The 23,742-nt window shown below is 38.2% G+C and overlaps 1 long non-coding RNA gene across 1 annotated transcript in view; it reads right to left on the reverse strand.

Moving 5' to 3' along the window:
• LOC123384776 overlaps positions 1–23,742 on the reverse strand; it is a 112,322-nt gene that overhangs the window by 43,212 nt on the left and 45,368 nt on the right. The window contains exon 3 of the long non-coding RNA XR_006596303.1: positions 7,705–7,781. This is a non-coding gene — a long non-coding RNA (uncharacterized LOC123384776). The remainder of the gene's footprint in view (positions 1–7,704; positions 7,782–23,742) is intronic.

Consider the following 23,742-nt stretch of genomic DNA (forward strand, 5'->3'; position numbering starts at 1 on the left):
TCGGACACAAAGGTAATCCATCATAAGATCGAAGTGACACATGCAGGATCTAACATGAGCAGAATCAGAGAAAGCACCAGGCATCCCAGATCCTCATGTCATCCCCTATCATGCGGGGGCACCCCTCTCTCCCAAGACCCGTGTGGCCCTATGGAGAAAAAATCTCTTGTAAACATCTGACAGAGATTTATTTGTGCATGTGGTGGTTTGGAATGTGGATGCATCCAAAATTGGACAGCTTTATTCAGCGGTGACCTCGAAAGAAATTGATGAGGAAAAATCCTCACAATGGGTAGAGCTTCAAGCAGACAGAAAAATGGACCAAGGCTAGAATAGATACAGATTCATAGGCAGTGGCAAATGGCCTGACCGAGGTGTTCAGGATACTAGAAGAGGACAGACTGAAATATCAGGGACAAGAAAGTGTGAAACCGAAGAATGTAGATGGTCATACGAGAGCGGGCACAGAATGTGAAGATCTTTATAGTATCACATATTAACTCCTACAAGACGAATAGAAGAATGTTAATACAACCAATTATATAAAATAATTTGGTTAGTTGACATCAGCCAGCTTCTATCTGTAGCCAGCTCTAGTCTGGGAACAAAGTGCCTAAGTGAAAAGTTGTCACAGTGCAAGAAATGGAGGCTATGTATTGGCTCTTGCTTATCAAGGCTGATTAAACTATTGCTGCCACCAGACATCCAACTTGCCAGCAACAGACACCAAGGCTGAGCCCCAGTAACGGAACTATCTCTCAAGAACACAAACTGGCCACTCAGTGGCAAGTTGGGTACACTGGGCCCCTTCCAACCTGCAGGGCAAACAATTATCACAGAAGCAGACATCCATTCCAGATTGAGGTTTGCTTTTCCTATTACAAGGGTTTACCCAGTGTTTGATCTACTGGCATGGAATTTCACACAGCACTGCATCAGGTAAGTGGACTCACTTTACAGCAAAGGAGATTTGAAAGAGGATCCATGAGATCCACTAGTCATATTATATTATGTCCCACCCACAAGCTGCAGATAAGATAGAGTATTGGAATGGCCTGCTGAAGGTGTAGCTAAGCACCAGCTCAGTGGTGTTACTTTATGAGGATTAGCCACAATCCTGCAGGATGTAGTACGTGCCTTGAATCAAAGTCATTAAACAGGACTGTGTACCAAATAGGAAAAATATATAGGTTGGGGAACCAAAGGGTAGAAGCAGGGGTGACCCTGTTTACTATCATTTTCAGTAATCCACTAGGAGACTTTCGGCTTCCCACCTTGGCAACTCTGGGCTCTGTAGGACTAGACATCCCAGGAGTCCCCAGAGGGTGACATTTTCATGAGAGGATATAATGAGAGTCCTACTCAACTATAAGATGTGACTGTTGCCTGGCCGCTTTGGGTTTCTTCTGTCCAAGACCAGCAGTTAAAAAAAAGAAAAAATAAAAATTTGGTGAGGTAATTGACCTGATCATCAAATGGAAGCAGGACTGCTGGCACACATGGGCCATGGAGGACTATGTGTAGGACACAGGTAACTCCCCAAGGCTTCTCCCTCATGTAGAAGAGGCAACAGTATAGAGGAACCTCAGCCCAGAGCCCGAATTCTGTGGATGTATTTGAAGACCTGTCTGAGCTCCTTCTTTTAACCAAATTGTGAACCCCTCTCTTCTGGGGCACTTGGATAATGGGAGAGCCTGTTTATCTCTTTCAGGAGAGATATATAACCTCTCTTTCAGGAGAGCATATAACTTCACAAAGCTTGGCAGGCCGGGTGGCAGTGAGCAAGCAGCTAACGGTTGCTTGAGCTGAAGATGGCAGCCTTCTGGAAGCTGCCAAATTATCTACTGCCCAAATCTCTCCTGGATGCTGTAGCCTAAATGTTAGAGAATTTCTCTGAGTCTGATCCCAAGCCTTGGCACTCCCTGATACATTTCATGTATAGACTTAAATGTGTGGACAGAAACAAAAAAGGCAATGAATTTAGGACTCAGATATCCCGGGTCTAAGTCTCAGTCTGACACCCTGATGAATTTAATACATTTTCTCATTCACAAAAATACAAATTATCCAACCAAAGAATTTTTAAGGAAAAGTTCGTGAAAAACAAAAATGTCAGTGAAACTATCTGTTGTAGTGCCTGACATCTAATAGAGCTCAATGTTTGCTAGTGGGTTTGTTTTTGGTTTGTTTTTGGTTTGTTTTTTTTTTTTTTTTTTTTGGTTTTTGGTGAATCTGAATTCTCAACCATAGAAATATATATATTATTAATTTTTCCCTAGTACTATTCTCCCACAACCCCAGTGATTTAGTCAACTTGAGTACTTTTGAAATCTAAGTCAAGACCAGACTTAAAATTAACACATCAAGATTTATTTAACACTATGAAAATGAAAACAGTTTTGGAAATTAGATGTCTTTTCAGCATTAATTGCACTATTGTCTTACGATATAAACAATACTTTAAAGATATGATTACATTAAATGCACTGACTTTTCATGTATGCAAATAGTTTAATAATTTGGATAGCAAAATAACAGGAATAATCTATTAACTTACCTTAGTGTTTTTCTTTGCCGGTGAATTTGAACTTTAGGTTTAATGATATATATTCTTGCGATTAAAGGTATTATTGTTTACAATTCTTGCTGCCTCTCCCTGTAGGGATTAAAATTAGGCTTGGCCATTTGACTTATTTTGGCCAATGGAAGGTGAGTAGAAGTGATACATGTCACTTCTAAGAGAGAGCCTTAAGATCCAGTGAGTGTTTGCCATATATCTTCCAAATAGTTTCATCATCCTGAGCCTAATAATGAAGGAGACATGGGAGGGAACTGTCACTGAGTCACAGTGCCCATATAACATGTGGCAGAAGTAGATCACTGCTACTGTAAGCTGCTGAGCTTTTGACATTGTTCCTATGCACAGCTTTTATTGGTTACCCTTTTTTGATTCTTTTACTAATTAACATCTTGATAGATTTAAATTTGTTTTCCTTTGAGAAGATGATATAGTCTTATATTTTTGATTACAAAATGCCCATAGTATTATCACATGTCGTATATGGTGTGTTCTAAATGGATCAGGGCCTCTGTGCTAGTAAAGTGTATTTGAGTTTTCTTGGAATTAATGGTGGAATGTTAGTACCTAAGCTTCATTAATAGGATTTTATTCATTCCATCCTCCTCTTTCTGAATTTTGGGGCCAACTTATCTATGAACTATTTTCTCTCTTTCTCTCAGACACACACACACACACACACACACACACACACACACGCATGCATTCAAAACATGCTAAAATTTTAGTTCTAATTTTCTTTAGTAAATAGCCATGCACGATTTATATCATTACTCGCAACTCCACCCCACACCCATTATAAGGCCTTACTTATACTTACTCCTGTCCTTCCCTCTCCACTGTTGGACATTAGTATTTAATACACTGTTGTTCTCCGCATAACCATTACCACATTTAATAGTCAAAGTCTATGGATTAGGAAAAGTGTGAAATTACTGGTTCTTTGTGAACTCTTCTACAAATTAGTATTTTTATATCTTATTTTATAGTAATAGCCTCTGGTCAGAAATGAAAAACAACATAGAAATGCATAAGGAGATAAATGAAAGATACCTGTGATGCTACTTTTCCAGGTACCATCCTCTAGTCAATGTTTAACAGACATTTTTCCATTTTCCTGTGTACATATTAATATATTTTAAACAAAAGTGGTATTATATAATATTGTTCTTTTTTGTTTTTTCTCTGAATTTATCAACACATCTGGTTCATAAAGACATTCATAAAGCTCCCATTTTTACTAGTCAGCATTCTTTAATTAATTTATTTATTTTGAGAGAAAGAGAGAGTGCGAGTACAGAGAGGGAAAGAGGGAAGGAGAGAGAGAATCCCAAGCAGGCTCCACGCTGTGAGTGCAAAACCCAACACAGGTCTCAAACCCATGAACCGTGAGACCATGACTTGAGATGCTTAGCTGACTGAGCCACCTAGGCACCCCAGGACTCTTAAATTTTAAACAAGTAAGTAAACAGAAACTGATTAATTTACAGAGAAAAGGAAACTGTGGGAAGGATATTGGGTATCTCGTAGAATCAGTCAAATTTAAAAACAGGTCTAGGCGGGAACAGAGAAAGAGGAAGACCAGGTGAGAACTAGCCTTAGGAATCCTAACCAGACATAACTGGCCCTCCACTCGGACTGTGCAGCTGCCCTTGGATCCTGATGGCTTTGTCGGGACCCTTGACTGTACTTTGAAATGTGAGTCTAATGAGCGGATGTGTAGTGCTCATTGTATTCTCTCACGTAGTGAAAGGAATTATGTCCTCGATGTTGGAGGTGAATTATCTTTTCAATAGTCTCTCAAGACATTTTAAGGACCTCTGGGCCTTGAGTGCTTCTCAATTTGTGGCAGTTTGGGGGCAACATGACTTTCCTGCAAAATGGCCTTAAGTGTGGGTGACCCTTCAAGAATCACTGTTGGTTTTTGAGGTTTTTAAGTGAAGTGGACCATGTAATCTGTGTTCTCTTTTTAGTCATCCCTGTGCCTGACCTTGGGGAGGTTCAAGGTAAGTGAAAGTGGCTCTTTACCCAAGGATGTTTCACAATGATGAGCTGGCGAAGACACTACTCAGCAACTAAGAAGAAAGCACTTAGCTCCGAGAGTTAGATATTTTTCTCTCAGGACCAATTTGATTCTGTGTTGTAAAATCCTATATTCATTATCAAGTAGCGCTGATTAAATGTTCAAGTGCGCGCAGTGCTGTTCTAGGAACCATACAAAGAGAATTATCCTGCCCTGTAGGACCTTAAAATCAAAAGCAGAAATTTAATACCTAAGGAGGGTCATTTGGCTCCCTGGGTATGATGAGCAGTGAGTGCTCTGGTCACTTAGGAAAGCTTTACGCTCTTGAGCATGTTGTTTTAGTTGAAGAATTCTTCCGAGTTTTCCCTGCCAGGTCATTTAAACCCCACAATCTGGGGAGAGTAGTGAGTGCATGGAGAAAATGCAGGCTAAATGGACTTTATGGGTTTATTTGTTTAATTAATTTGTTTTCATAGCCGATAATACAAAAGAACCTCTGCTTTGGTGATTTTGAACCACCAATTTCTTGAACAAATTACACCAGGTCCTTTTATTTCACCAAGGTGGGTTTAAAAGGGTCTCTGGGGGCCTTCCTTGTCCATTGAAGCAATCACGACAGAGTCTTGCATAGTGCAACTCCCTGTCTCTGGAAGCTACAGAGAACAAGTCCCACAGCAGTCCTCTAATAAACTGTTGCACCATTTACTACACCCATAGTGACCATATGCTCTAAATATTCTTATATGACCCATAGTTTTCTGAAGTTTTCTTATATTGTTTCTCCTACAAACCTTAATATTATCCTGGAAATCCCAATATTTAGATGCTCAAAACTTCATCTGCCAAAAATTATTTTTGTACTTAGAATTGGCATAAAAATTCTTTATTAAATCACTTGTCCCCGCCCCCGCCCCCACTCCATCCCCACTGCTACCACAATGGAAGTCCAACCTTCAGAAAAATCAGTGCAGCCAAAGTAAGCATAGAAGAGGGGAGGCTGCCCAAAGAGATTTCAGGAGGAGTTTGGCAAAATAACATAAGAGTACAATGATATTATGCTCAAAAGTGAAACACTCTGCTGTGTTGTTGATTGTCCCTTGTGGGGAGATATTTGATTTGATTTTTATTATTGTGAAAGTTCTTTTCGTGATCCCTGTGCCTAAGGTGTCTCTATCTCTGTTCAGTCTTGTAGAATCAGTGAGACTCAGGCTCACTACACTAGCTCTGATTTCTGGTATCAGGGATCTGACACAGCCATCCAAACAACCCAATACTCTCTAACTGGGAAGAAACCCTTCATATCTGAAATTCACAGAGAGTGCCATTCTCTAATCTGTCCTGTAGAATAATATCAAATAATTCATAGTTTTTAAGGGTACAGTAAACATCTTCATTCTGTCCTTGGGTGAAACACAGATGGGCCATAAGGACTTCAGGGTTTGTGTGAACAGATTCAGAGATGACACAGTTACAGAAAGAAAACTTAGAGCTTATAAATAGGCGTTACAAATAAATCTAACAATCTATAAGTAGTTTCAACATAAAAGGAAAACAGCCACTAGAGAATATTGTGCCCATTTCTATTAGAATTATCCATTCTAGGGGCGCCTGGGTGGCTCAGTCGGTTAAGCGTCCGACTTCGGCTCAGGTCATGATCTCACAGTTCGTGAGTTCGAGCCCCGCGTGGGGCTCTGTGCTGACAGCTCAGAGCCTGGAGCCTGCTTCAGATTCTGTGTCTCCCTCTCTCTCTGCCCCTCCCCCGCTCGTGCTCTGTCTGTCTCAAATATAAATAAACATTAAAAAAAAAAGAATTATCCATTCTATTTTACATCACTTTAGTAACTGAAAATGTGTTTTTCTAATTTTACCATAACTAGTTAAGGAGATTAACCTATTCCTTCACTTTTCCTTAAATTCCCAGCTCCTTGGACAGATAGTTAAGAGCATTTAGAGCGTCGGCTCTTCTCCCAACCACCTGAAATCTTTATAACCTGGCTATTTACTTAACCAAGCTAGACTATTTTCCTACTAAATTTTCTACTAAAATCCACATCAGGTTTAAATTTACCCAAAATATTATTGCTCTACTTTTACTCAGAACCATTTCAAATACATCCTAAAATTCAAACTGTGTAACAAAGAGGTTAACTATCATTTTCAAGACATATTTAAGGTGGCTGACAACACATAACGATGTATTCTAAACCACTTAAACAGTCATATACTTAGTAACTGATTTATCAGTTTTGAGCATAAAAACTCAATTAGTAGAATAATGGCAGGGTAGCTAGTATCAGATTAACCTCGGGATGGGGGGGGGAGGCTTTTAAAAAACTACTTAAAATATTTTAATATTATTTGAAGTCACAGGAGAGTGATCCATTTCAAGTAGATAATGGAGAGAAAACAACCTTTGGCAGAGGAGATGCTACTGGGTGACATTTACTTTTATGTGGCCTTTGCTTGAGGACACCAACTTGCCACATAGTATGGAACACCCAGAATTTAAGCAAATAGCCACAGTTCACAAACTGAAAAAGTCGGGTAACAGAGGTCTGACTTGGAAGCTGTTATAGGAGCTTCAAAATGAAGTGTAAAACTACAGAAGGGAAGGCGGAAGTCCCCCTATCTGCATACAAACTTCACCCAAATCCTTGGCTGATTTCTCAAACTATGCGTATAAAGGGAGACCAGTAGGGTCCCATTTCAGCTGAGGCATGTTACAGAGAAGACAAGGCTTATCCAGCTGAATTAACCGTCTTCTAGAACAAAAATCAACATGCGAAGGACAACTGAAGAGAATCACTGGAATCTATTATTCACAGTGTCCAGTAAAAACTATCAGCATTTGAAGGGAACGATATGAGACCCACAGTCAAGAGACAAACAATTAATAAAAACAGGCCTCATGATAACAAAGACAGTGAAATTGACAGATAAAAATATTACACCATCTACTAGACATTTTTTAAAGGATTTGAAGGGAAAATATAGTCTTGAGGAATAAACAGATGAGGAATCTCAGCAGAACAGAAACTGCAATGAAATGGAAATTCTAAAACTGAAAAGCACGATATCTAAAATGAAGACAAAATTGGATTACCTTAAGAGTCAATTGGTGATTGCAGAAGAAAAGGTCAGTCAATGAACTTGAAGATGGGTCATCGGAAAGTATTTATTCTGGAAAAGAGAAAAAATAAATTGGAAAAAAGAATGAAAAGTCTCAGTGAACTCTTGAACAGTATCTGAATGTCCTTTGTAATTATGCTCTGAGAAGGAACGAAGAGACGATAGGCAGAAAAAAATATTTAAAGAAAAAATGAGCAAGATTTTCAAGTATTTTATGAAAACAAACATAGTGATCCAGCAAACTCAGTAATCTCCAAGCAAGCTTGTAGGTAAGTAAGTAAGATAGATAGATAGATAGATAGATAGATAGATAAATAAATAAATAAATAAATAAATAAATAAATAGGAGACAAAAAGAGAGATCATAGTGAAATTGCTGAACACAAGAGACAAAGAGAAAATCTTGGGAGCAGCCCAGGAGACACACATGAAAAGTTTCCTCCAGTTGGACAATGATACCAATGAAGGCTGATAATTCCTCTCAAATGATAGTCTCTCTCTCTCTCTTTTAGGTTTATTTTTTTTCATAATCTCTAAGCCCAATGTGGAGCTTAAACTCACAACCTCAAGATCAAGAGTAGCACGCTCTTCCGACTGAGCCAGCCAGGTACCCCTAATAGTCCCTTCTTGTACAGAATTTCTATTTTCATTTATTCCCACAAATTAAGCATCCTCATTATTATTATATGTGGATTTTTTTATTGTGAGGACTATGTCTTTGTTTATCATTTCTACTTATATCCTAGACTTTCCTTCTGGGACAATATTCCTTCTAGGTAGATATTCTTTAGAATTTTTAAAGGTATGTTGGTTGTAAACTCTTACATTTTTTGTTAACTTCTGTATTCTTTTTTTAAATTTTTTTTAACATTGAGAGACAGAGAATGAGCGGGGAAGGGAAAGAGAGAGGGAGACACAGAATCTGAAGCAGGTTCCAGGCTCTGAGCTGTCAGCACAGAGCCCAACGCAGGACTCGAACTCACAAACTGTGAGATCATGACCTGAGCTGAAGTCCGACGCTCAACCGACTGAGCCACCCAGGCGCCCCATTAACTTCTATATTCTTAATGCCTAAAGCCCTCAGTAAATATTGGTTGAGCAAAGGAAGAGAGTCTGTGCTCAAGCCATTATAATAACTAGAAGTCTCTGTGTCTCAATCCCCCCCGATGACTCAACTCTGCAATTTCCCTGAGTTTTGTTGTACCCACTCCTAATAAAAAACAATCTCTTTACCAGCACTGCGCATGAGGAACCCCTAACACCAGTTGAATCTCTTTGGCTTCCTCACTAGGGTTGAGAATCAGACCAATGAGTTAAACACGCAGCAAGAGGTATGTTACACAGTTTGCTATCCCGATATTCTCACTCTCAATTCACAACAACTACCTTCAAGTGGGTTTTTAAGTGTGGGATTACAACACGTTTTCCCAGTATATTCCCTTTGATACTCCACTAGGTGACTGTTTCATACTCTCTCCATTCTCTTGTCAAGCCTCCAAATCTCCTTCCTTATCGCTATATCCATCTCATAACCTGGATTCTTATCCAACTGATAAAACAGATGCCGCTAGGAGAGACCCTCCACAAGCTCTTCCCACGACATATGCTCAGCCCAGCATCTGTTCTGTGTTCTGCTCTCCCTGTGTCTCTGCTCCTGAGATACTCATGCTGTTTAAACCCGGTGCTTCCAGTGGAACACCAAAATATGGTTACAGTAAAATCTCCCCACAGCCCCTTCAGTCCTCTTTTCTCCCCCTTTCTGCCAGATCATTCCCATCAGCAAACAAGGTTTTCCTCCCATCTAAAAACAAACCCCTCCCTTGACCCCGTTTTCTTCTCTCAGTCCCATTTACTTGCCTCTTTTAATAGCAACAGCCCTTGGGAATTATATTTTCTCCCACTTGCCAATTTTTCTACCCTCCTCCTTCAAACCGATCCATTCAGGCTTTTACCCCCACTTACTGCACAAAACCTACGTTTGTCAAGCTCACCTATGACCATGCCATTACTATAGTCTACAGTTAATTTGAGGTCTCCATGTTAATCTATCGATAGCATGTGATGTAGGTGAGCATGTCCTTTGCCTTAAAAACAAACAACACTTTTCTCACTCAACTTCCAAGACCCCACCCCCTCTCCTGGTTTTCTTTTCTCCTCACTGGCCACTTTTTCTCAGCTTCATTTGCTCTTTCCTCTGTGTCTCCCAGGCCTTTTATAGCTGGACTGCTTCAAGTGTGGGTCCTTGAATGTCTTTACTGTCTATATTTTCTCCAGTGAAGATCTTACTCGGTCTTATAACTTTAAAACAAATTGACTGCTTCAAACTTTAGATCTTCAACTTGGTCCTCTCCTGGGACTCTAAAGTGATATCTATCTATCTATCTATCTATCTATCTATCTATCTATCTATCATCTGTCTACTTACCTAAAGTTCAACATGTCCAAAAATGAGCTCCAATGTTATTTGCACCCTGACACAACAAACAAAAAATGTGATTTACCTCGTCTTCCCCATCTCAGTTGACAGCAGTTCCAACTTTCTAGTTGTTTCGTTTCAAAACCACAGTCTTAAACTCCCCTAATTCTCACCCATTTAGTCCACCAGCAAAACTGCTGGCTCTGTCTTCAGCATATACCAAAATATGGCTACTCTTTACCACCTCCACTGGGGATGCCCTGGCCTAAAGACATGATGATCCCTTAAGTGGATTATTTTAATGTTCTGCTTCTACCCTATCTTGCCTTCCTATGGTCTAGTCTCATAGCCACCAGCCAGAATAACCCTGCTCAAATGAACAGGTTGTGTCACCAATGTGCTCACAGCTTTAAATTGTTTTGCATCTCAAAGTACAAGACAAATCTCTCTGATCCCATGTTACTTCTTTGATGTCATTCCCTCCTGCCTTGCTGCTCATTCTTCCATTCCAATCATACTGGAGCCATTCCTTAATCATGCAGGGCACATTCTTCAGGGCCTTGGCTCTGACACCCCCTATCTGTTATGGTCTTTTTCAACACAGGCACATCCTTAAGAGTCATTGTTTTCCTGCTGATACCATATCTCAACTTCTGAGTCCACGCTTGACCACACAGATAAAAGTCGCCATACCTCTCCCAATACTTCCTTTCCCCCACCCCCACAGCATTTATCAGAATATTAGATAACTTGCAAACTAACTTATTTTGTTTATTATTTGCCCTCCTTCTTCCCAACCACCCTTCAATACACGTATGTAAATACAATTTTACAAGGACGGAGAACCTTATTTTGTTCATGGCTTTATCTCAGAGTCTAGCTTAGTGCCTGACCATAGTTGGTGCTCAGTCAATAATTGTTGGGTGTGGTATTATCATTAATTCAAACATTACTACACATAATTTACTAGAATTTTTATCATTGAAGAATAATAATGTAAATCAAAATAAAAACAAAAACGAGGGGCGCCTGGGTGGCTCAGTCGGTTCAGCGTCCGACTTCAGCTCAGGTCATGATCTCACGGTCTGTGAGTTCGAGCCCCGCATCGGGCTCTGTGCTGACAGCTCAGAGCCTGGAGCCTGCTTCTGATTCTGTGTCTCCCTCTCTCTCTGACCCTCCCCTATTCATGCTCTGTCTCTCTCTGTCTCAAAAATAAATAAACATTAAAAAAAATTTAAAAAAAAAAACAAATGAAAACAATATTCAGGAAACAAGAAGTAGAATGAATTTCTAGATTTCTATCTCTGATTTGACAGTCTCATTAACAATATTCTCTCTCCAGTTATCTACCTATTTGCATATAATTAGTTTCAGATATAGTTATATCAGCTTATATAGAATCCTTTTTTATGTAGGTAGTGAAGTAAATTGTTCCTTAGGTGTTTATATTACTCCTATAGGAAAATTTTGTTTCATTAAGACTATATTTAAATTTTTCATTTTTTATAAGCATTTAAAAAATGTTATGGTCTCAAATAAAGACAGGCAGTTGATTCTTGTGTTCAGTTTAATTGCCTTTGCGTCTTATTACAATGTAAATTACATATTATAACACATCTAACTATCTGGGAATTAAATATTCATTAGTATCTGAAAACCAGTATAAATCTATATCTGAACATTTGAAACATGAAAATACACCCCAAAGAAATACCAAAGATGGCAAGAATATAATGAAATAGAGAAAAATTAGGAGATACATATAATTAAAAGTATATATCATATTTGTATAATTGGGTATTTAAAGAATTTTATACAAATATTTCTAGAGTCAAGCTTTAAGATGTTCATTATCACCAAAGATGTTGACTAAAGAATTAAACTACATCATTAATAAAGGATGGTAATTTAACAAAATTATATAAAACATCTTAATCTTTTCTAAGAAGTGAAAATGTTCAGCATTCAGTTTAACTGATAAAATTTTAACTAATAACTAAAAAAACTTCTTTGTATAATTTTATTTTCCATCTTATTCCATACCTATCTTTTACTTTTATCATCACTTATCTTTATTTAGTTATCATTGAGATGTAGAAATAATTCACAATGCATTAAAATAAATATAATTTTTTAAGGTGGCCATTTGAGGGCCACTTATTTCCACACTTCATTATTTCACAAGAATCTCACAAGAGCAACAGTTAAAGGAAGAAATAAATTAAGTCAGAATCTCACCAAACCCTCCCTCTCTCTCAATACTGGACAATAGTACACATGTGCTTGGTCAGCAATAGGTTACAATGTGGGACTTGTAATAAATGGGTATTTGTTCCTAATTCTAGGCTCTGGATCTTTTTCTAGTAAAAAAAAATATTTTCAGTTGTCAGTAAACATTAATTCGTTGGAAGAAGATTCTGAAATTCTCTCTAAAGAAAAAAAAACCTTTATTTTTCTAAATCATTTTACTTTTCATTTTAAATAATCTAACAAGCTCAAAAACTAGACACACATTTCTAACATATTATATAAATATCTATTAAAATATAATTATGCAGACTATAAACCAAAAGACAGTTTTGAAAAATGGGGGTGCCTGGGTGGCTCAGTCGACTGAGCGTCCAACTTTGGCTCAGGTTATGATCTCAGGGTCTGCGAGTTCAAGCCCCGCGTCGGGCTCTGTGCTGACAGCTCAGAGCCTGGAGCCTGCCTCGGATTCTGTGTTTCTCTCTCTCTGATCCTCCCCCAGTCATGCTCTGTCTCTCTCTGTCTCAAAAATAAACATTAAAAATAAATAAAAATAAAAATAAAATAAAAAATGAACCTTGTAGGAGAGCTGAGATCATTTTTGTTTTGGAGTACTCAGTTTTTAAATCTATTTCAAAATGATACACATGTATTGACAATGTATTTGTGCATGACATTGTAATAAGGGCTGATAAGATAAAGATGATATGGTATCTACCTCCAACAAGAACTTAAAGATACTTTTTTTTTTATTCTGAAAGTCTTGAATTACATAATTAACCCCGGTGAGATGACATAAGACAAGGGCTGTGAATATTTGTAACTGGTGATCCACTATGATAAACTATGTATGTTGCTTGAGGTAGACTCTATATTCTGTGGCCATAAATTTAAATTGAAGCTATGAGACATATTCAAGCTAAGTTGTAACAAATATCTTGATCTTCTTGAAAAGTCAAGGGGAAAATTGGGGGGAAATAGTCTGTCCAAAATAAGATATTTGAAAAAGACACTCTTCTAAGAGTTTTTAAAGCTCAGATAAATTGAGCTGAAATGGGTTTCCAAAACTTCTTCTGTTATAGATGGAGGAAATGGGACAGCTTATAGGAAGCTTATAGGAATTATCAAGTGTGAATCATTTATATGTTGAGAATCGTTCCTTAAACCTTTAGTATCTACCAATGGTAAAGGAGTTTGATAAAATTGTTTATCAATGATCTTCCTCTACTTTGCAAAATCATAAAATATTAAATCAGAAATAAGAGAAAAATACAGAAAGTGATCTTGCTTTGTTATGGTAGGAAGTTCAAAATTACTTAATAAAAGAAAACAATAATGTATAAAGCACACAGTGTATAAAGAAAAGACATAAAAAAAAATCTGGGAAAGTGCATATTCAATCACCCAATGATGAGCAGTGGGCTTTACTCTGTAACTTGTCCATCATTCAAGAAGAGATAATCTCTCTCTAGGCACCCAGGTCATGACTGAATTGCTAATTCGATCCCCCAAGTTTAAAATGCTTCTTCTTTCACTCTCTAGTTTTTAGTAATTCCTGAATGGCATTCTTTGCTTCCTTACAGCTAACACACTCACACATACACTCAAAAGATTATGTAACATTACACATGACTACTTAACAACGACCTGAATTAAAATCCTGGCTGTACCCTTAGCCAGTTTTATGAAGATGAACAAATAAAATCACCCTCTCTTGACATTACTTCCCATTTATAAAATAAATGTGTTGAACAAAGTTTATCCAAAATAGCAAATGTAAGCCTGAGCTGGTTCGCATATGGCTCTGTGGGTTTCATCACGTGTACAGTAGGACCCACTGTTTTATACAGTTCTCTGGTGATACTGATGTGAAAACTGACAACCAGTAATGTAACCTCGTATGATTTTAGAAACGGAAAAAATCCTAAACGCAAATATAAGTGAAAAATTTTTGATTATCCTGTACATAAATATTTTTCCCATCTGCTATAAGTAACTATGTTTAGTTACAGTATTGTAGTTACTAACATATGTATATTTAGTTACTATAAGAAATTGTATAAATTATAATAATGGTTATAATTAGATATATAATTATAGATATGGTTATTATATATAACATAGTTAACATACATATATGTATGGATACTATAAAAATAAGCAAAACAAAATGCTCAATATATAATATTCTTTTATTTTTAAATGTTTTAAAAATGTTTATTTACTTTGAGAAAGAGAGAGTGCAAGCAGGGAGGTGCAGACAAAGAGAGAGACACAGAATTTGAAGCAGGCTTCAGGCTCTGAGCTGTCAGCACATAGCCCGACATGGGGAGCAAACCCACAAACCACGAGATCATGACCTGAGCTGAAATCAGATGCCTGACCCACTGAGCCACCCAGGCGCTCTTGAATATGTAATATTCTTTTTATTCCCCTAATGTTTATTTGTTTGTTTTAAAATATAATTTATTGTCAACTTAGCTAACATACATTGTATATAGTGTGCTCTTGGCTTCAGGAGTAGATTCCCATGATTCATCACGTATTTACAACACCCAGTGCACATTCCAACAAGTGCCTTCCTCAATGCCCATCACCGATTTTCCCCTCCCCCAGCTGCCCCCCCCCCCCACCATCAACCCTCAGTTTGTTTTCTGTATTGAAGAGTCTCTTATGGTTTGCCTTGCTCTCTGTTTGAAACTATTTTTTCCCCTTCCCTTCCTCTATGGTCTTCTGTTAAGTTTCTCAAATTCCACATGAGTGATAACATGATATCTGTCTTTCTCTGGCTTATTTCACTTAGCATAGTGGCCTCCAGTTTCATCCGCATTGTTGCAAATGGCAAGATTTCATTCTTTCTCATTGCCAAGTAGTATTCCATATATATAAACCACATCTTTATCCATGCATCAATTGGACATTTGGGCTCTTTCCATAATTTGACTATTGTTGATAGTGCTGCTATAAACATTGGGGTTCATGTGCCCCTATGAATCAGAACTCTTGGATCTTTTGGATATATTCCTAGTATGGCTATCACTGGGCTGTAGAGTAATTCTGTTTTTCATTTTTGTTGGAACCTCCACACTGTTTTCCAGAGCAGCTGCACCAGTTTGCATGTCCAACAGTGCAAGAGGGTTTCTGTTTCTCCACATCCTCACCAACATCTGTTGTTTCCTGAGTTGTTAATTTTAGCCACTCTGACCAGTGTGAGGTGGTATCTCCATGTGGTTTTGATTTCTATTTCCCTGATGATGAGTGAGGTTCAGCATCTTTTCATGTGTCAGTTGGCCATCTGGACGTCTTCTTTGGAGAAGTGTCTATTCATGTCTTCTGGCCATTTCTTCACTGGATTATTTGTTTTTCAGGTGTTAAGTTTGGTAAATTCTTTATAGGTTTTGGATACTAATCCTGTATCCAATATGCTATTAGCAAAGATCTTCTCCCATTCTGTCGGTTGTCTTTTAGTTTTATTGATTGTTTCCTTTACTGTGCAGAAGCTTTTTATCTTGAGGAGGTCCCAATAGTTCACTTTTGCTTTTTTTCCCTTGCCTCTGGAGACATGTTGACTAAGAAGCTGATGCGGCTGAAGTCAAAGAGGTTTTTGCCTGTTTTCTCCCCTAGGATTTTGGTGGTTTCCTGTCTCACATTGAGGTCCTACATCCATTTTGAGTTTATTTTTGTGGATGGTGTAAATGGACCCGTTTCATTCTTCTGCCTGTTGCTGTCCAGTTCCCCCAGCAACATTTGCTAAAGAGACTGTCTTTTTTCCCTTGGATACTCTTTCCTGCTTTGTCAAAAGTTAGTGGGCCATACATTTGTGGGTCCAACTGTAGGTTCTCTATTCTATTCCAATGATCTATGTGTCTGTTTTTGTGTCAATACCGCACTGTCTTGATGATTACAGCTTTGCAGCAGAGATTAAAGTCTGGGATTTTAAAGCTTTGGTTTTCTTTGTCAACATTACTTTGTCTATTCAGGGTCCTTGTGGTTCCATACAAATTTTAGGATTGTTTGTTCTAGCTCTGAGAAGAATGCCAGTGTAATTTTGATTGGGATTGCATTGAATGTGTAGATTGCTTTGGGTAGTATTGACATTTTAAAAATATTTGTTCTTCTAATCCACGAGCATGGAATGTTTTTCCATTTCTCTGTGTCTTCTTCTCTCTTTCACGAGTTTTCCACACTTTTCAGCATACAGATCTTTTACGTCTTTGGTTAGGTTTATTCCCAGGCATTTTATGTTTTTGGTGCAATTGTAAATGGGATCAATTTGATTTCTCTTTCTGTTGCTTCATTGTTAGTGTATAAGAATGCAACTGATTTCTGTACATTGATTTTGTATCCTGTGACTTTGCTGAATTCATGGATCAGTTCTAGCAGCTTTTTGGTGGAGTCTTTCAGATTATCCACATAGAATTGAAAGTTTGACTTCTTTGCCAATTCATATGCTTTTTATTTCATCTGTTGTCTGACTGCTGAGGCTAGGATTTCCAATACTACGTTCAACAACAGTGATGAAACTGGACATCCCTGTTGTGTTCCTGATCTCAGGGGGAAACCTCTCAGTTTTTCCCCATTGAGGATGATATTAGCTGTGGACTTTTCATAGGTGGGTTTTATGATGGTAAGATATGCTCCTTCTATCCTGACTTTCTTGAGAGTTTTTATTAAGAAAAGATGCTGTATTTTGTCAAATGCTTTTTCTGCATCTATTGACAGGATCATACGATTCTTATCCTTTCTTCTATTAATGTGATGTATCACATTGATTGATTTGCAAATACTGAACCAGCCCTGCAGCCCAGGAATGAATCCCACTTGATCATGGTGAATAATTCTTTTAATATACTGCTGAATTTGATTTGCTAGTATCTTGAGAATTTTTGCGTCCATATTCATCAGGGATATTGGCCTATAATTCTCCTTTTTGTTGGGTCTCTGTCTAGTTTGGGAATGAAGGTAATGCTGGCTTCACAGAATGAGGTTAGAAGCTTTCCTTCCATTTCTAGTTTTTGGAACAGCTTGAGAATAGGTATTAACTTTGCTTTAAACGTCAGGTAGAATTCTCCTGGGAAGCCATCTGTCCCAGGACTCTTTATTCGTTTTAAGATTTTTGATAACTGATTCAATTTCTTGTTGGTTATGGGTCTGTTCAAATTTTCTATTTCTTTCTGGTTGAGTTTTGGTAGTGTGTGGTTGTCCAGGAATTTGTGCACTTTTTCCAGGTTTTCCAATTTGTTGGCATATAATTTTTCATAGTATTCTCTAATAATTGTTTGTATTTCTGTGGTATTGGTTGTGATCTCTCTTCTTTCATTCATGATTTTATTTACTTTGGTTCTCTCTCTTGGGAAGGCTGGCTAGGGGGTTATCAATTCTGTTTATTCATTTAAAAACTAGCTCTTAGATTCATTGATCTGTTCTACTGGTTTTTTTTTTGTTTATTCTACATTATTTTTCTGCTCTAATCTTTATTATTTCTCTTCTGCTGTTGACTTTGGGTTTTCATTGCTGCTCTGCTTTTAGTCTTTAGGTGTGAGGTTAAGTTTTGTATTTTGGATTTTTCTTATTTCTTGAGATCGGCCTGAATTGCAATGTATTTTCCTCTTAGACTGTCTTGGCTGCATCTCCAAGGGTTTGGACTGTCATGTTTTCAATTTAATTTGCTTCCATATGTTTTTTAATTTCTCCTTTAATTACCTGGTTGAGCCATTCATTCTTTAGTAGGATGTTCTTTAACCTCTATGCATTTAGAGGCTTTCCAATTTTTTTGTGGTTTATTTCAAGTTTCATAATGTTGTGATCTGAAAATATGCATGATATTATCTCAATTCTTTTATATTTATTGAGGGCTGTTTTGTGACTCAATATGTGATCCACCTTGGAGAATGTTCCACGTGCATTTGAGAAGAATGTGTATTCTTCTGCTTTTGGATGAAAAGTTCTGAATATATCTGTCAAGTCCATCTGGTCCAGTGTATCATTCAAGGCCATTGTTTCTTTATTGATTTCTGCCTAGATGATCTGTCTTACTTGCTGTAAGTTGGGGTATTAAAGTCCCCTGAAATTACGGTATTCTTATCAGTAAGATTGCTTATGTTTGTGATTAACTGCTTTATATATTTGGGTGTTTTCAAGTTAGGGGCATAAACATTTACAATTGTTAGCTCTTCATGATGGCTACACCCCCTTAATTATGATATAATGCCCTTCTTCATCTCTTGTTACAGTCTTAGGTTTAAGGTCTAGTTTGTCTGATATAAGTATGGATGCTCCAGCTTTCTTTTGACTTCCAGTAGCATGACAGATGGTCCCCCACCCCCTCACTTTCAATCCGCAGGCATCCTCAGATCTAAAATGAGTCTCTTGAAAACAGCATATAGATGGATCTTGGTTTTTTATCCATTCTGATACCCTATGTCTTTTGATTGGGGCATTTAGTCCATTTACATTCAGAGTAATTATTGAAAGATATGGATTTAGTGTCACTGTGTTATCTGTAGGTTTCATGCTTGTGGTGATGTCTCTAGTCCTTTGTGGTCTTTGCAGCATTCCACTCACAGAGTCCCCCTTAAGATCACCTGCAGGGCTGGTTTAGTGGTCATGAACTCCTTCAGTTTTTGTTTGACTTGGAAGGCCTTTATCTCTCCTTTTATTCTGAATGGCAGCCTTGTTGGATAAAGGATTCTTGGCTGCATTTTTTCCCCCTATTCATCACATGGAATATTTCCTGCCACTCCCTTCTGGCCTACCAAGTTTCAGGCGACAGGTCTGCTACTACCTTTATGTGTCTACCCTTGTAGGTTAAGACCTGTTTGTTCCTAGCTGCTTTCAGAATTCTCTCCTTATCTTTGTATTTTTCCAGTTTCACTGTGATATGCTGTAGTGAAGACCTATTCTTATTGAATCTGAAGGGAGTTCTCTGTGCCTCTTGGATTTGGATGTCTGTCTCCTTCCCCGGATTAGGGAAGTGCTCAGCTACAACTTGTTCAAGTAAACCTTCTGCCCCTTTCTCTTCTTCTTCCAGAGCTCCTATGATACAGATATTATTATGTTTCCTTGAATCACTTAGTTCTCTAATTCTCCCCTCATGGTCTAGTATTTTCTTATCTGTTTCTCAGCTTCATTATTTTCCATAAATTTACCTTCTGTTTCACTTATTCTCCCCTCTGCTTTCTTCCTCCATCCTTGCTGTCACTGCATCGAGTTTATTTTGTATCTCATTTAGAGCATTTCTTAATTCGCGTGACTATTCCTTACTTCCTTGATCTCTGCAGCAATATTCTCTGCTGTCTTGCATGTTTTCAAGCCCAGCTATTAATCTTATGACTATGACTCAAAATTCTTGATCAGATATATTGTTTATATCTGTTTTGAGCAATTCTCTAGCTGTTATTTCTTCCTGGAATTTCTTTTGAGGAAAATTCTTCTGTTTTGTCATTTTAGCTATTTTTTTTTGTCCTTTAGATATTTTAATAGCTTGTTATGTGTCCTGCACCTGTAAGCACTACTATATTAAAAAGGGTTCATACACTGTCCAGGGCCTGGCCCTTCAGAAGGTGTTTTTGGAGTGTGTTGCTTGCTCTCTGTTGTTGTGACTCTGGTTGCTTTATCTCCCTACTTGTAGTGGTGTTTTGGACCTTCCACCAGGTGTGCTTTGATTTGTTCAATGAAGCAACCCTAGGAAATATTTGAAAAGGGGGGCAGTGGTAGGAGAAGCCTTATCCCATACAAAGAGGGAAATGACAGGGGCGGGGAAAAAGAAAAAACAAATTACCAGGCAAAGAATCAGGGCAACTATACTGCTTAATCTAGAGAGAGAGAGAGAAAAATAAAGAGATACAGAAGAAGTATAAAAGGAATAGATTAAAAACATCGGCTTAAGCAAACCAACAAGCAGAGAAAGGAAGAGATATGAGGAAGAAAAGAAGGAAAAAATAATAAATACATATATAATAAGAATTGACCAAGAATCAAATCAGAAAATGCAGAACTACTGGACCAATATCTGACGGTGTCTTGGAACCAGTGGCTGTGCTGTTCTGGAGGAGGAGCTGTTGGTTTGGTCAGTGTCCATCTTGCTCCTGTAGATAAGTAGTTACCAGGCACAGGGGGGCATGGTTTGGTGTAGACAGCTCCCGCCCCCACTGGGGGCCCCCTCTCCTGTTCCCTGAAGCCCCACCTTATTGGTGATGGGGAGAAAAATGGCAACATCTCAATCTCTCCCCCCCACTGGTGTCCAGGATCACTTTGTTCAGGTCATCCTCACAGTGCCCTGTGGGCATAAGGAGGTCAGTTTGTCCCACTCCATAGTGTCCCGCACCTCCCTGGTGCTCAGCTGGGATTCACACCCTGATGTCTTGGTGTGCCCTGGTTCAGGGTAGTGCCACTCTGCCCAGCCAGCTGACAATGGGCCTCTGACTGGTGGGCACCTGCAGAGTCTTTTGTCCTTGGAGCAGTTATATACCTTCTTCCAACAGCACTTGAGGGAGAGGAATGTTCTGACTGTACCTCTGAGCTCAGTACTCAGCCCATGGCTGGCTCCCCTTCCCCCTGTTTTTTCCGTTCCCCAGTCTATGATCCGGGACATTTTTCTCTTGTCCAAATACAATTCTACACTTCCACAGACTCTCTTTCTCTTCCTTTTGTCTCTCCACAGAAGGGGATCCCTCCCCTCCATGACTACACTGCCCATTTTCTCTCTCCCGATTTTCAACCACACACCTTTGTCCTGCCAAGTTGTCCTGGTGGGCCCCTGGAGATGTTTCTCTCACTCTGTAGCCCAGATTCCTGGATTTCCAAGGCTTCTGGCCTCAATAATACTGCATTTGAGTTACAAGGGACCTTCGGGTCTCCCTACTTCTCTGCCATGTTGACTCCTCCCTCCCTAGAATATTCTTTAAAAATCAAGACCTCTAGAGAAACAGCAATTATTTTCATATTTTTTCCAGAAAATGTCTTATTTGCTTTAAACTAGCTTATTTTTTTTTTAACAAAAATTTTACCATATAAACACTGCCAGTTTCCAGCAGTGATTCTATATGAGTGGATAAAAATAGCCAATCCTTCAGATACAGAAATATACTCTGGTTTTTCATGTGGAAATGTGCTTAATAAGAACTTAATGAGGATCAACCACATGCCAGATACTGCATGATGCATAATGACCTGAAGATAAATAAGCAAACATCCCTGTACTTGAGCCACTTGTTACTGGTCTACCAGTCATTTTGTCTTGTAATAAAATCTCCAAGCACTTGTCAAGTTGAAATCCATAATCCTTTTTTTTGTCATCTGATTATAATTCAAGTTGTAATAATAAATGAAATTTTACCATTATTCCTGCAGTTAACTTTGTTCCATTTATGCCCAAGTAATTTTCAACTAACTAAAATCACATTAATAAATCAAGCAATTCTACTGAATACACAGGGACTCTGCTAGACTGACTATGGGGGATAAACCCAGATGTTTCCACAAATCGTACCTTCAAGAAAAAAATAAAAGAGTCCTTATATGTGATGTTGGTCAATTTTGTGGTGTAACTATTCCTACCACGATCACTTTCGAGCTACTAATATTTTAACAAATGACTTGAATATTTTATGATCATCTCTCACAAGATGACAATGAGTTGAGATGCTGACATTAGCCAGTGCTAGTAGACCACTAGATAATACATACGTGAGTTATAGTCTTGTCACCTTTGTGTGGAGAAACAGGAAGATATCTTACAGGATTGTCACTTTAGCAACAGTTGTATGGAAACCTAAGAGGAAGGAAAAATAATAAGTGGCTAGAGAAAGCTTTAGAGAGAGATAATATATGGACAGTGTCCTGAAGGATGAGTAGGAGTTCCCCAGTTTGTGACAGAGCAGAGACACAGGGGTGGGATATCTCGACAAAGGAGGCAGTGCATGTCATTACAGAAGGAAATGAATGAAGTATGGTATGATCAAACTTGGAATAGTATGATGTGGCCAGAAAAAGGGGAGGGGCAGTGAGAAGTCCATATGGTAGGGGTGCATATGGTAGGAGCAGGGAGGGTGTGGGGGAGCCTGATTATGAAGACATGTATGTCATAGTGAGGAACTAGGTAGCATTTGATATTTGCCTCAATTTGAATAGTGGGGTGAGATGTCTGGCTTCTTGTTTTAGGGAAAAAAAATTCTAGAATCAGTACAGAGGATGTATTGGAGATAAGGAGAGAACAGTGATAGCAAAACCACTTAGAAGCTTCCTGCAGAATTCTAGGAGAAAAAATAATGAAAGCTTCAACTGAAATGTTAAGTTTGAGGTGCTTGTGAAAATTCTTCCCTCCTTCCTTCCATAATAATGTTAATGTTTATTAACATAAAACATTGTATAAGATGTATAGTGTGAGGATTTAATACACGTGTAGGTTGTGAAATGTTTAGTACAATAAGATTAGTTCACACATCCATCACCTCACTGTGTTGTCTGCTCTTGTTGTGGTGAGAACGTTAAATCTCTTCTCTCCCAGCACCTTTCAAGTACCCAAAACAGTGTTAACTGTAGTCACCATGCTGAACATTACATCCCCAGGCCTTACTCATTGTATAACTGGAAGTTTATATCTTTTGACCACCTTCGTCTATCCCACCAACCCCCGCTTTCCTTCTGGAAACCACTGATTTGTTTTATGTATCAATGAGGTTTTTTTTTAAGATTATATATATAAACGCAATTATACAGTATTTGCCATTCTCTGACTTATTTCACTTAAGGTAATACTCTCAAAGTCCACCTGTGTTGTTACACATAGCAGGATTTCCTTCCTTTGTGACTAATATTCCATTGCATATATACAAACGTTTTTTCTCCATTCATCTTTCAGTGGATACTCAGGCTGTTTCCATGTCCTAGTTATTGTGAATCATGCTGCAATAACATGGGAGTGCCGGTATCTCTTCAAGATAGTGATTTCATCTTTTGAATATATCCCTAGAAGTGGAGTCGCTAGATCATATAATAGCTCTATTTTTAATCTTTTTGAGGAACCTCCATACTGTTTCCCATAATGGCCACACCAATGTACAATCCCATGAACAGAATATGAGGATTCTCTTTTCTCTGCATTCTTGTCAACATCTCTTAGCTCTTGTCTTTTTGGTAATAACCATTGAACATAACATATGGAGTGCTTTCTCATTGTGGTTCCGATTTGCATTTCTTGATGACTAATACTGTTGAACACCTTTTCATGTTCTTGTTGACCATTTTTATATATTCTTTGGAAAAATGTCTGGTCTTTTACCCATTTTTTAATGAAATTTTTTGTCTTTTTGCTATTGAGTTGTATGAATTCTTTATGTATTTTGGATA

Source organism: Felis catus, chromosome B1, assembly GCF_018350175.1.
Source record: "Felis catus isolate Fca126 chromosome B1, F.catus_Fca126_mat1.0, whole genome shotgun sequence".
NCBI classification, from domain to species: domain Eukaryota; kingdom Metazoa; phylum Chordata; class Mammalia; order Carnivora; family Felidae; genus Felis; species Felis catus.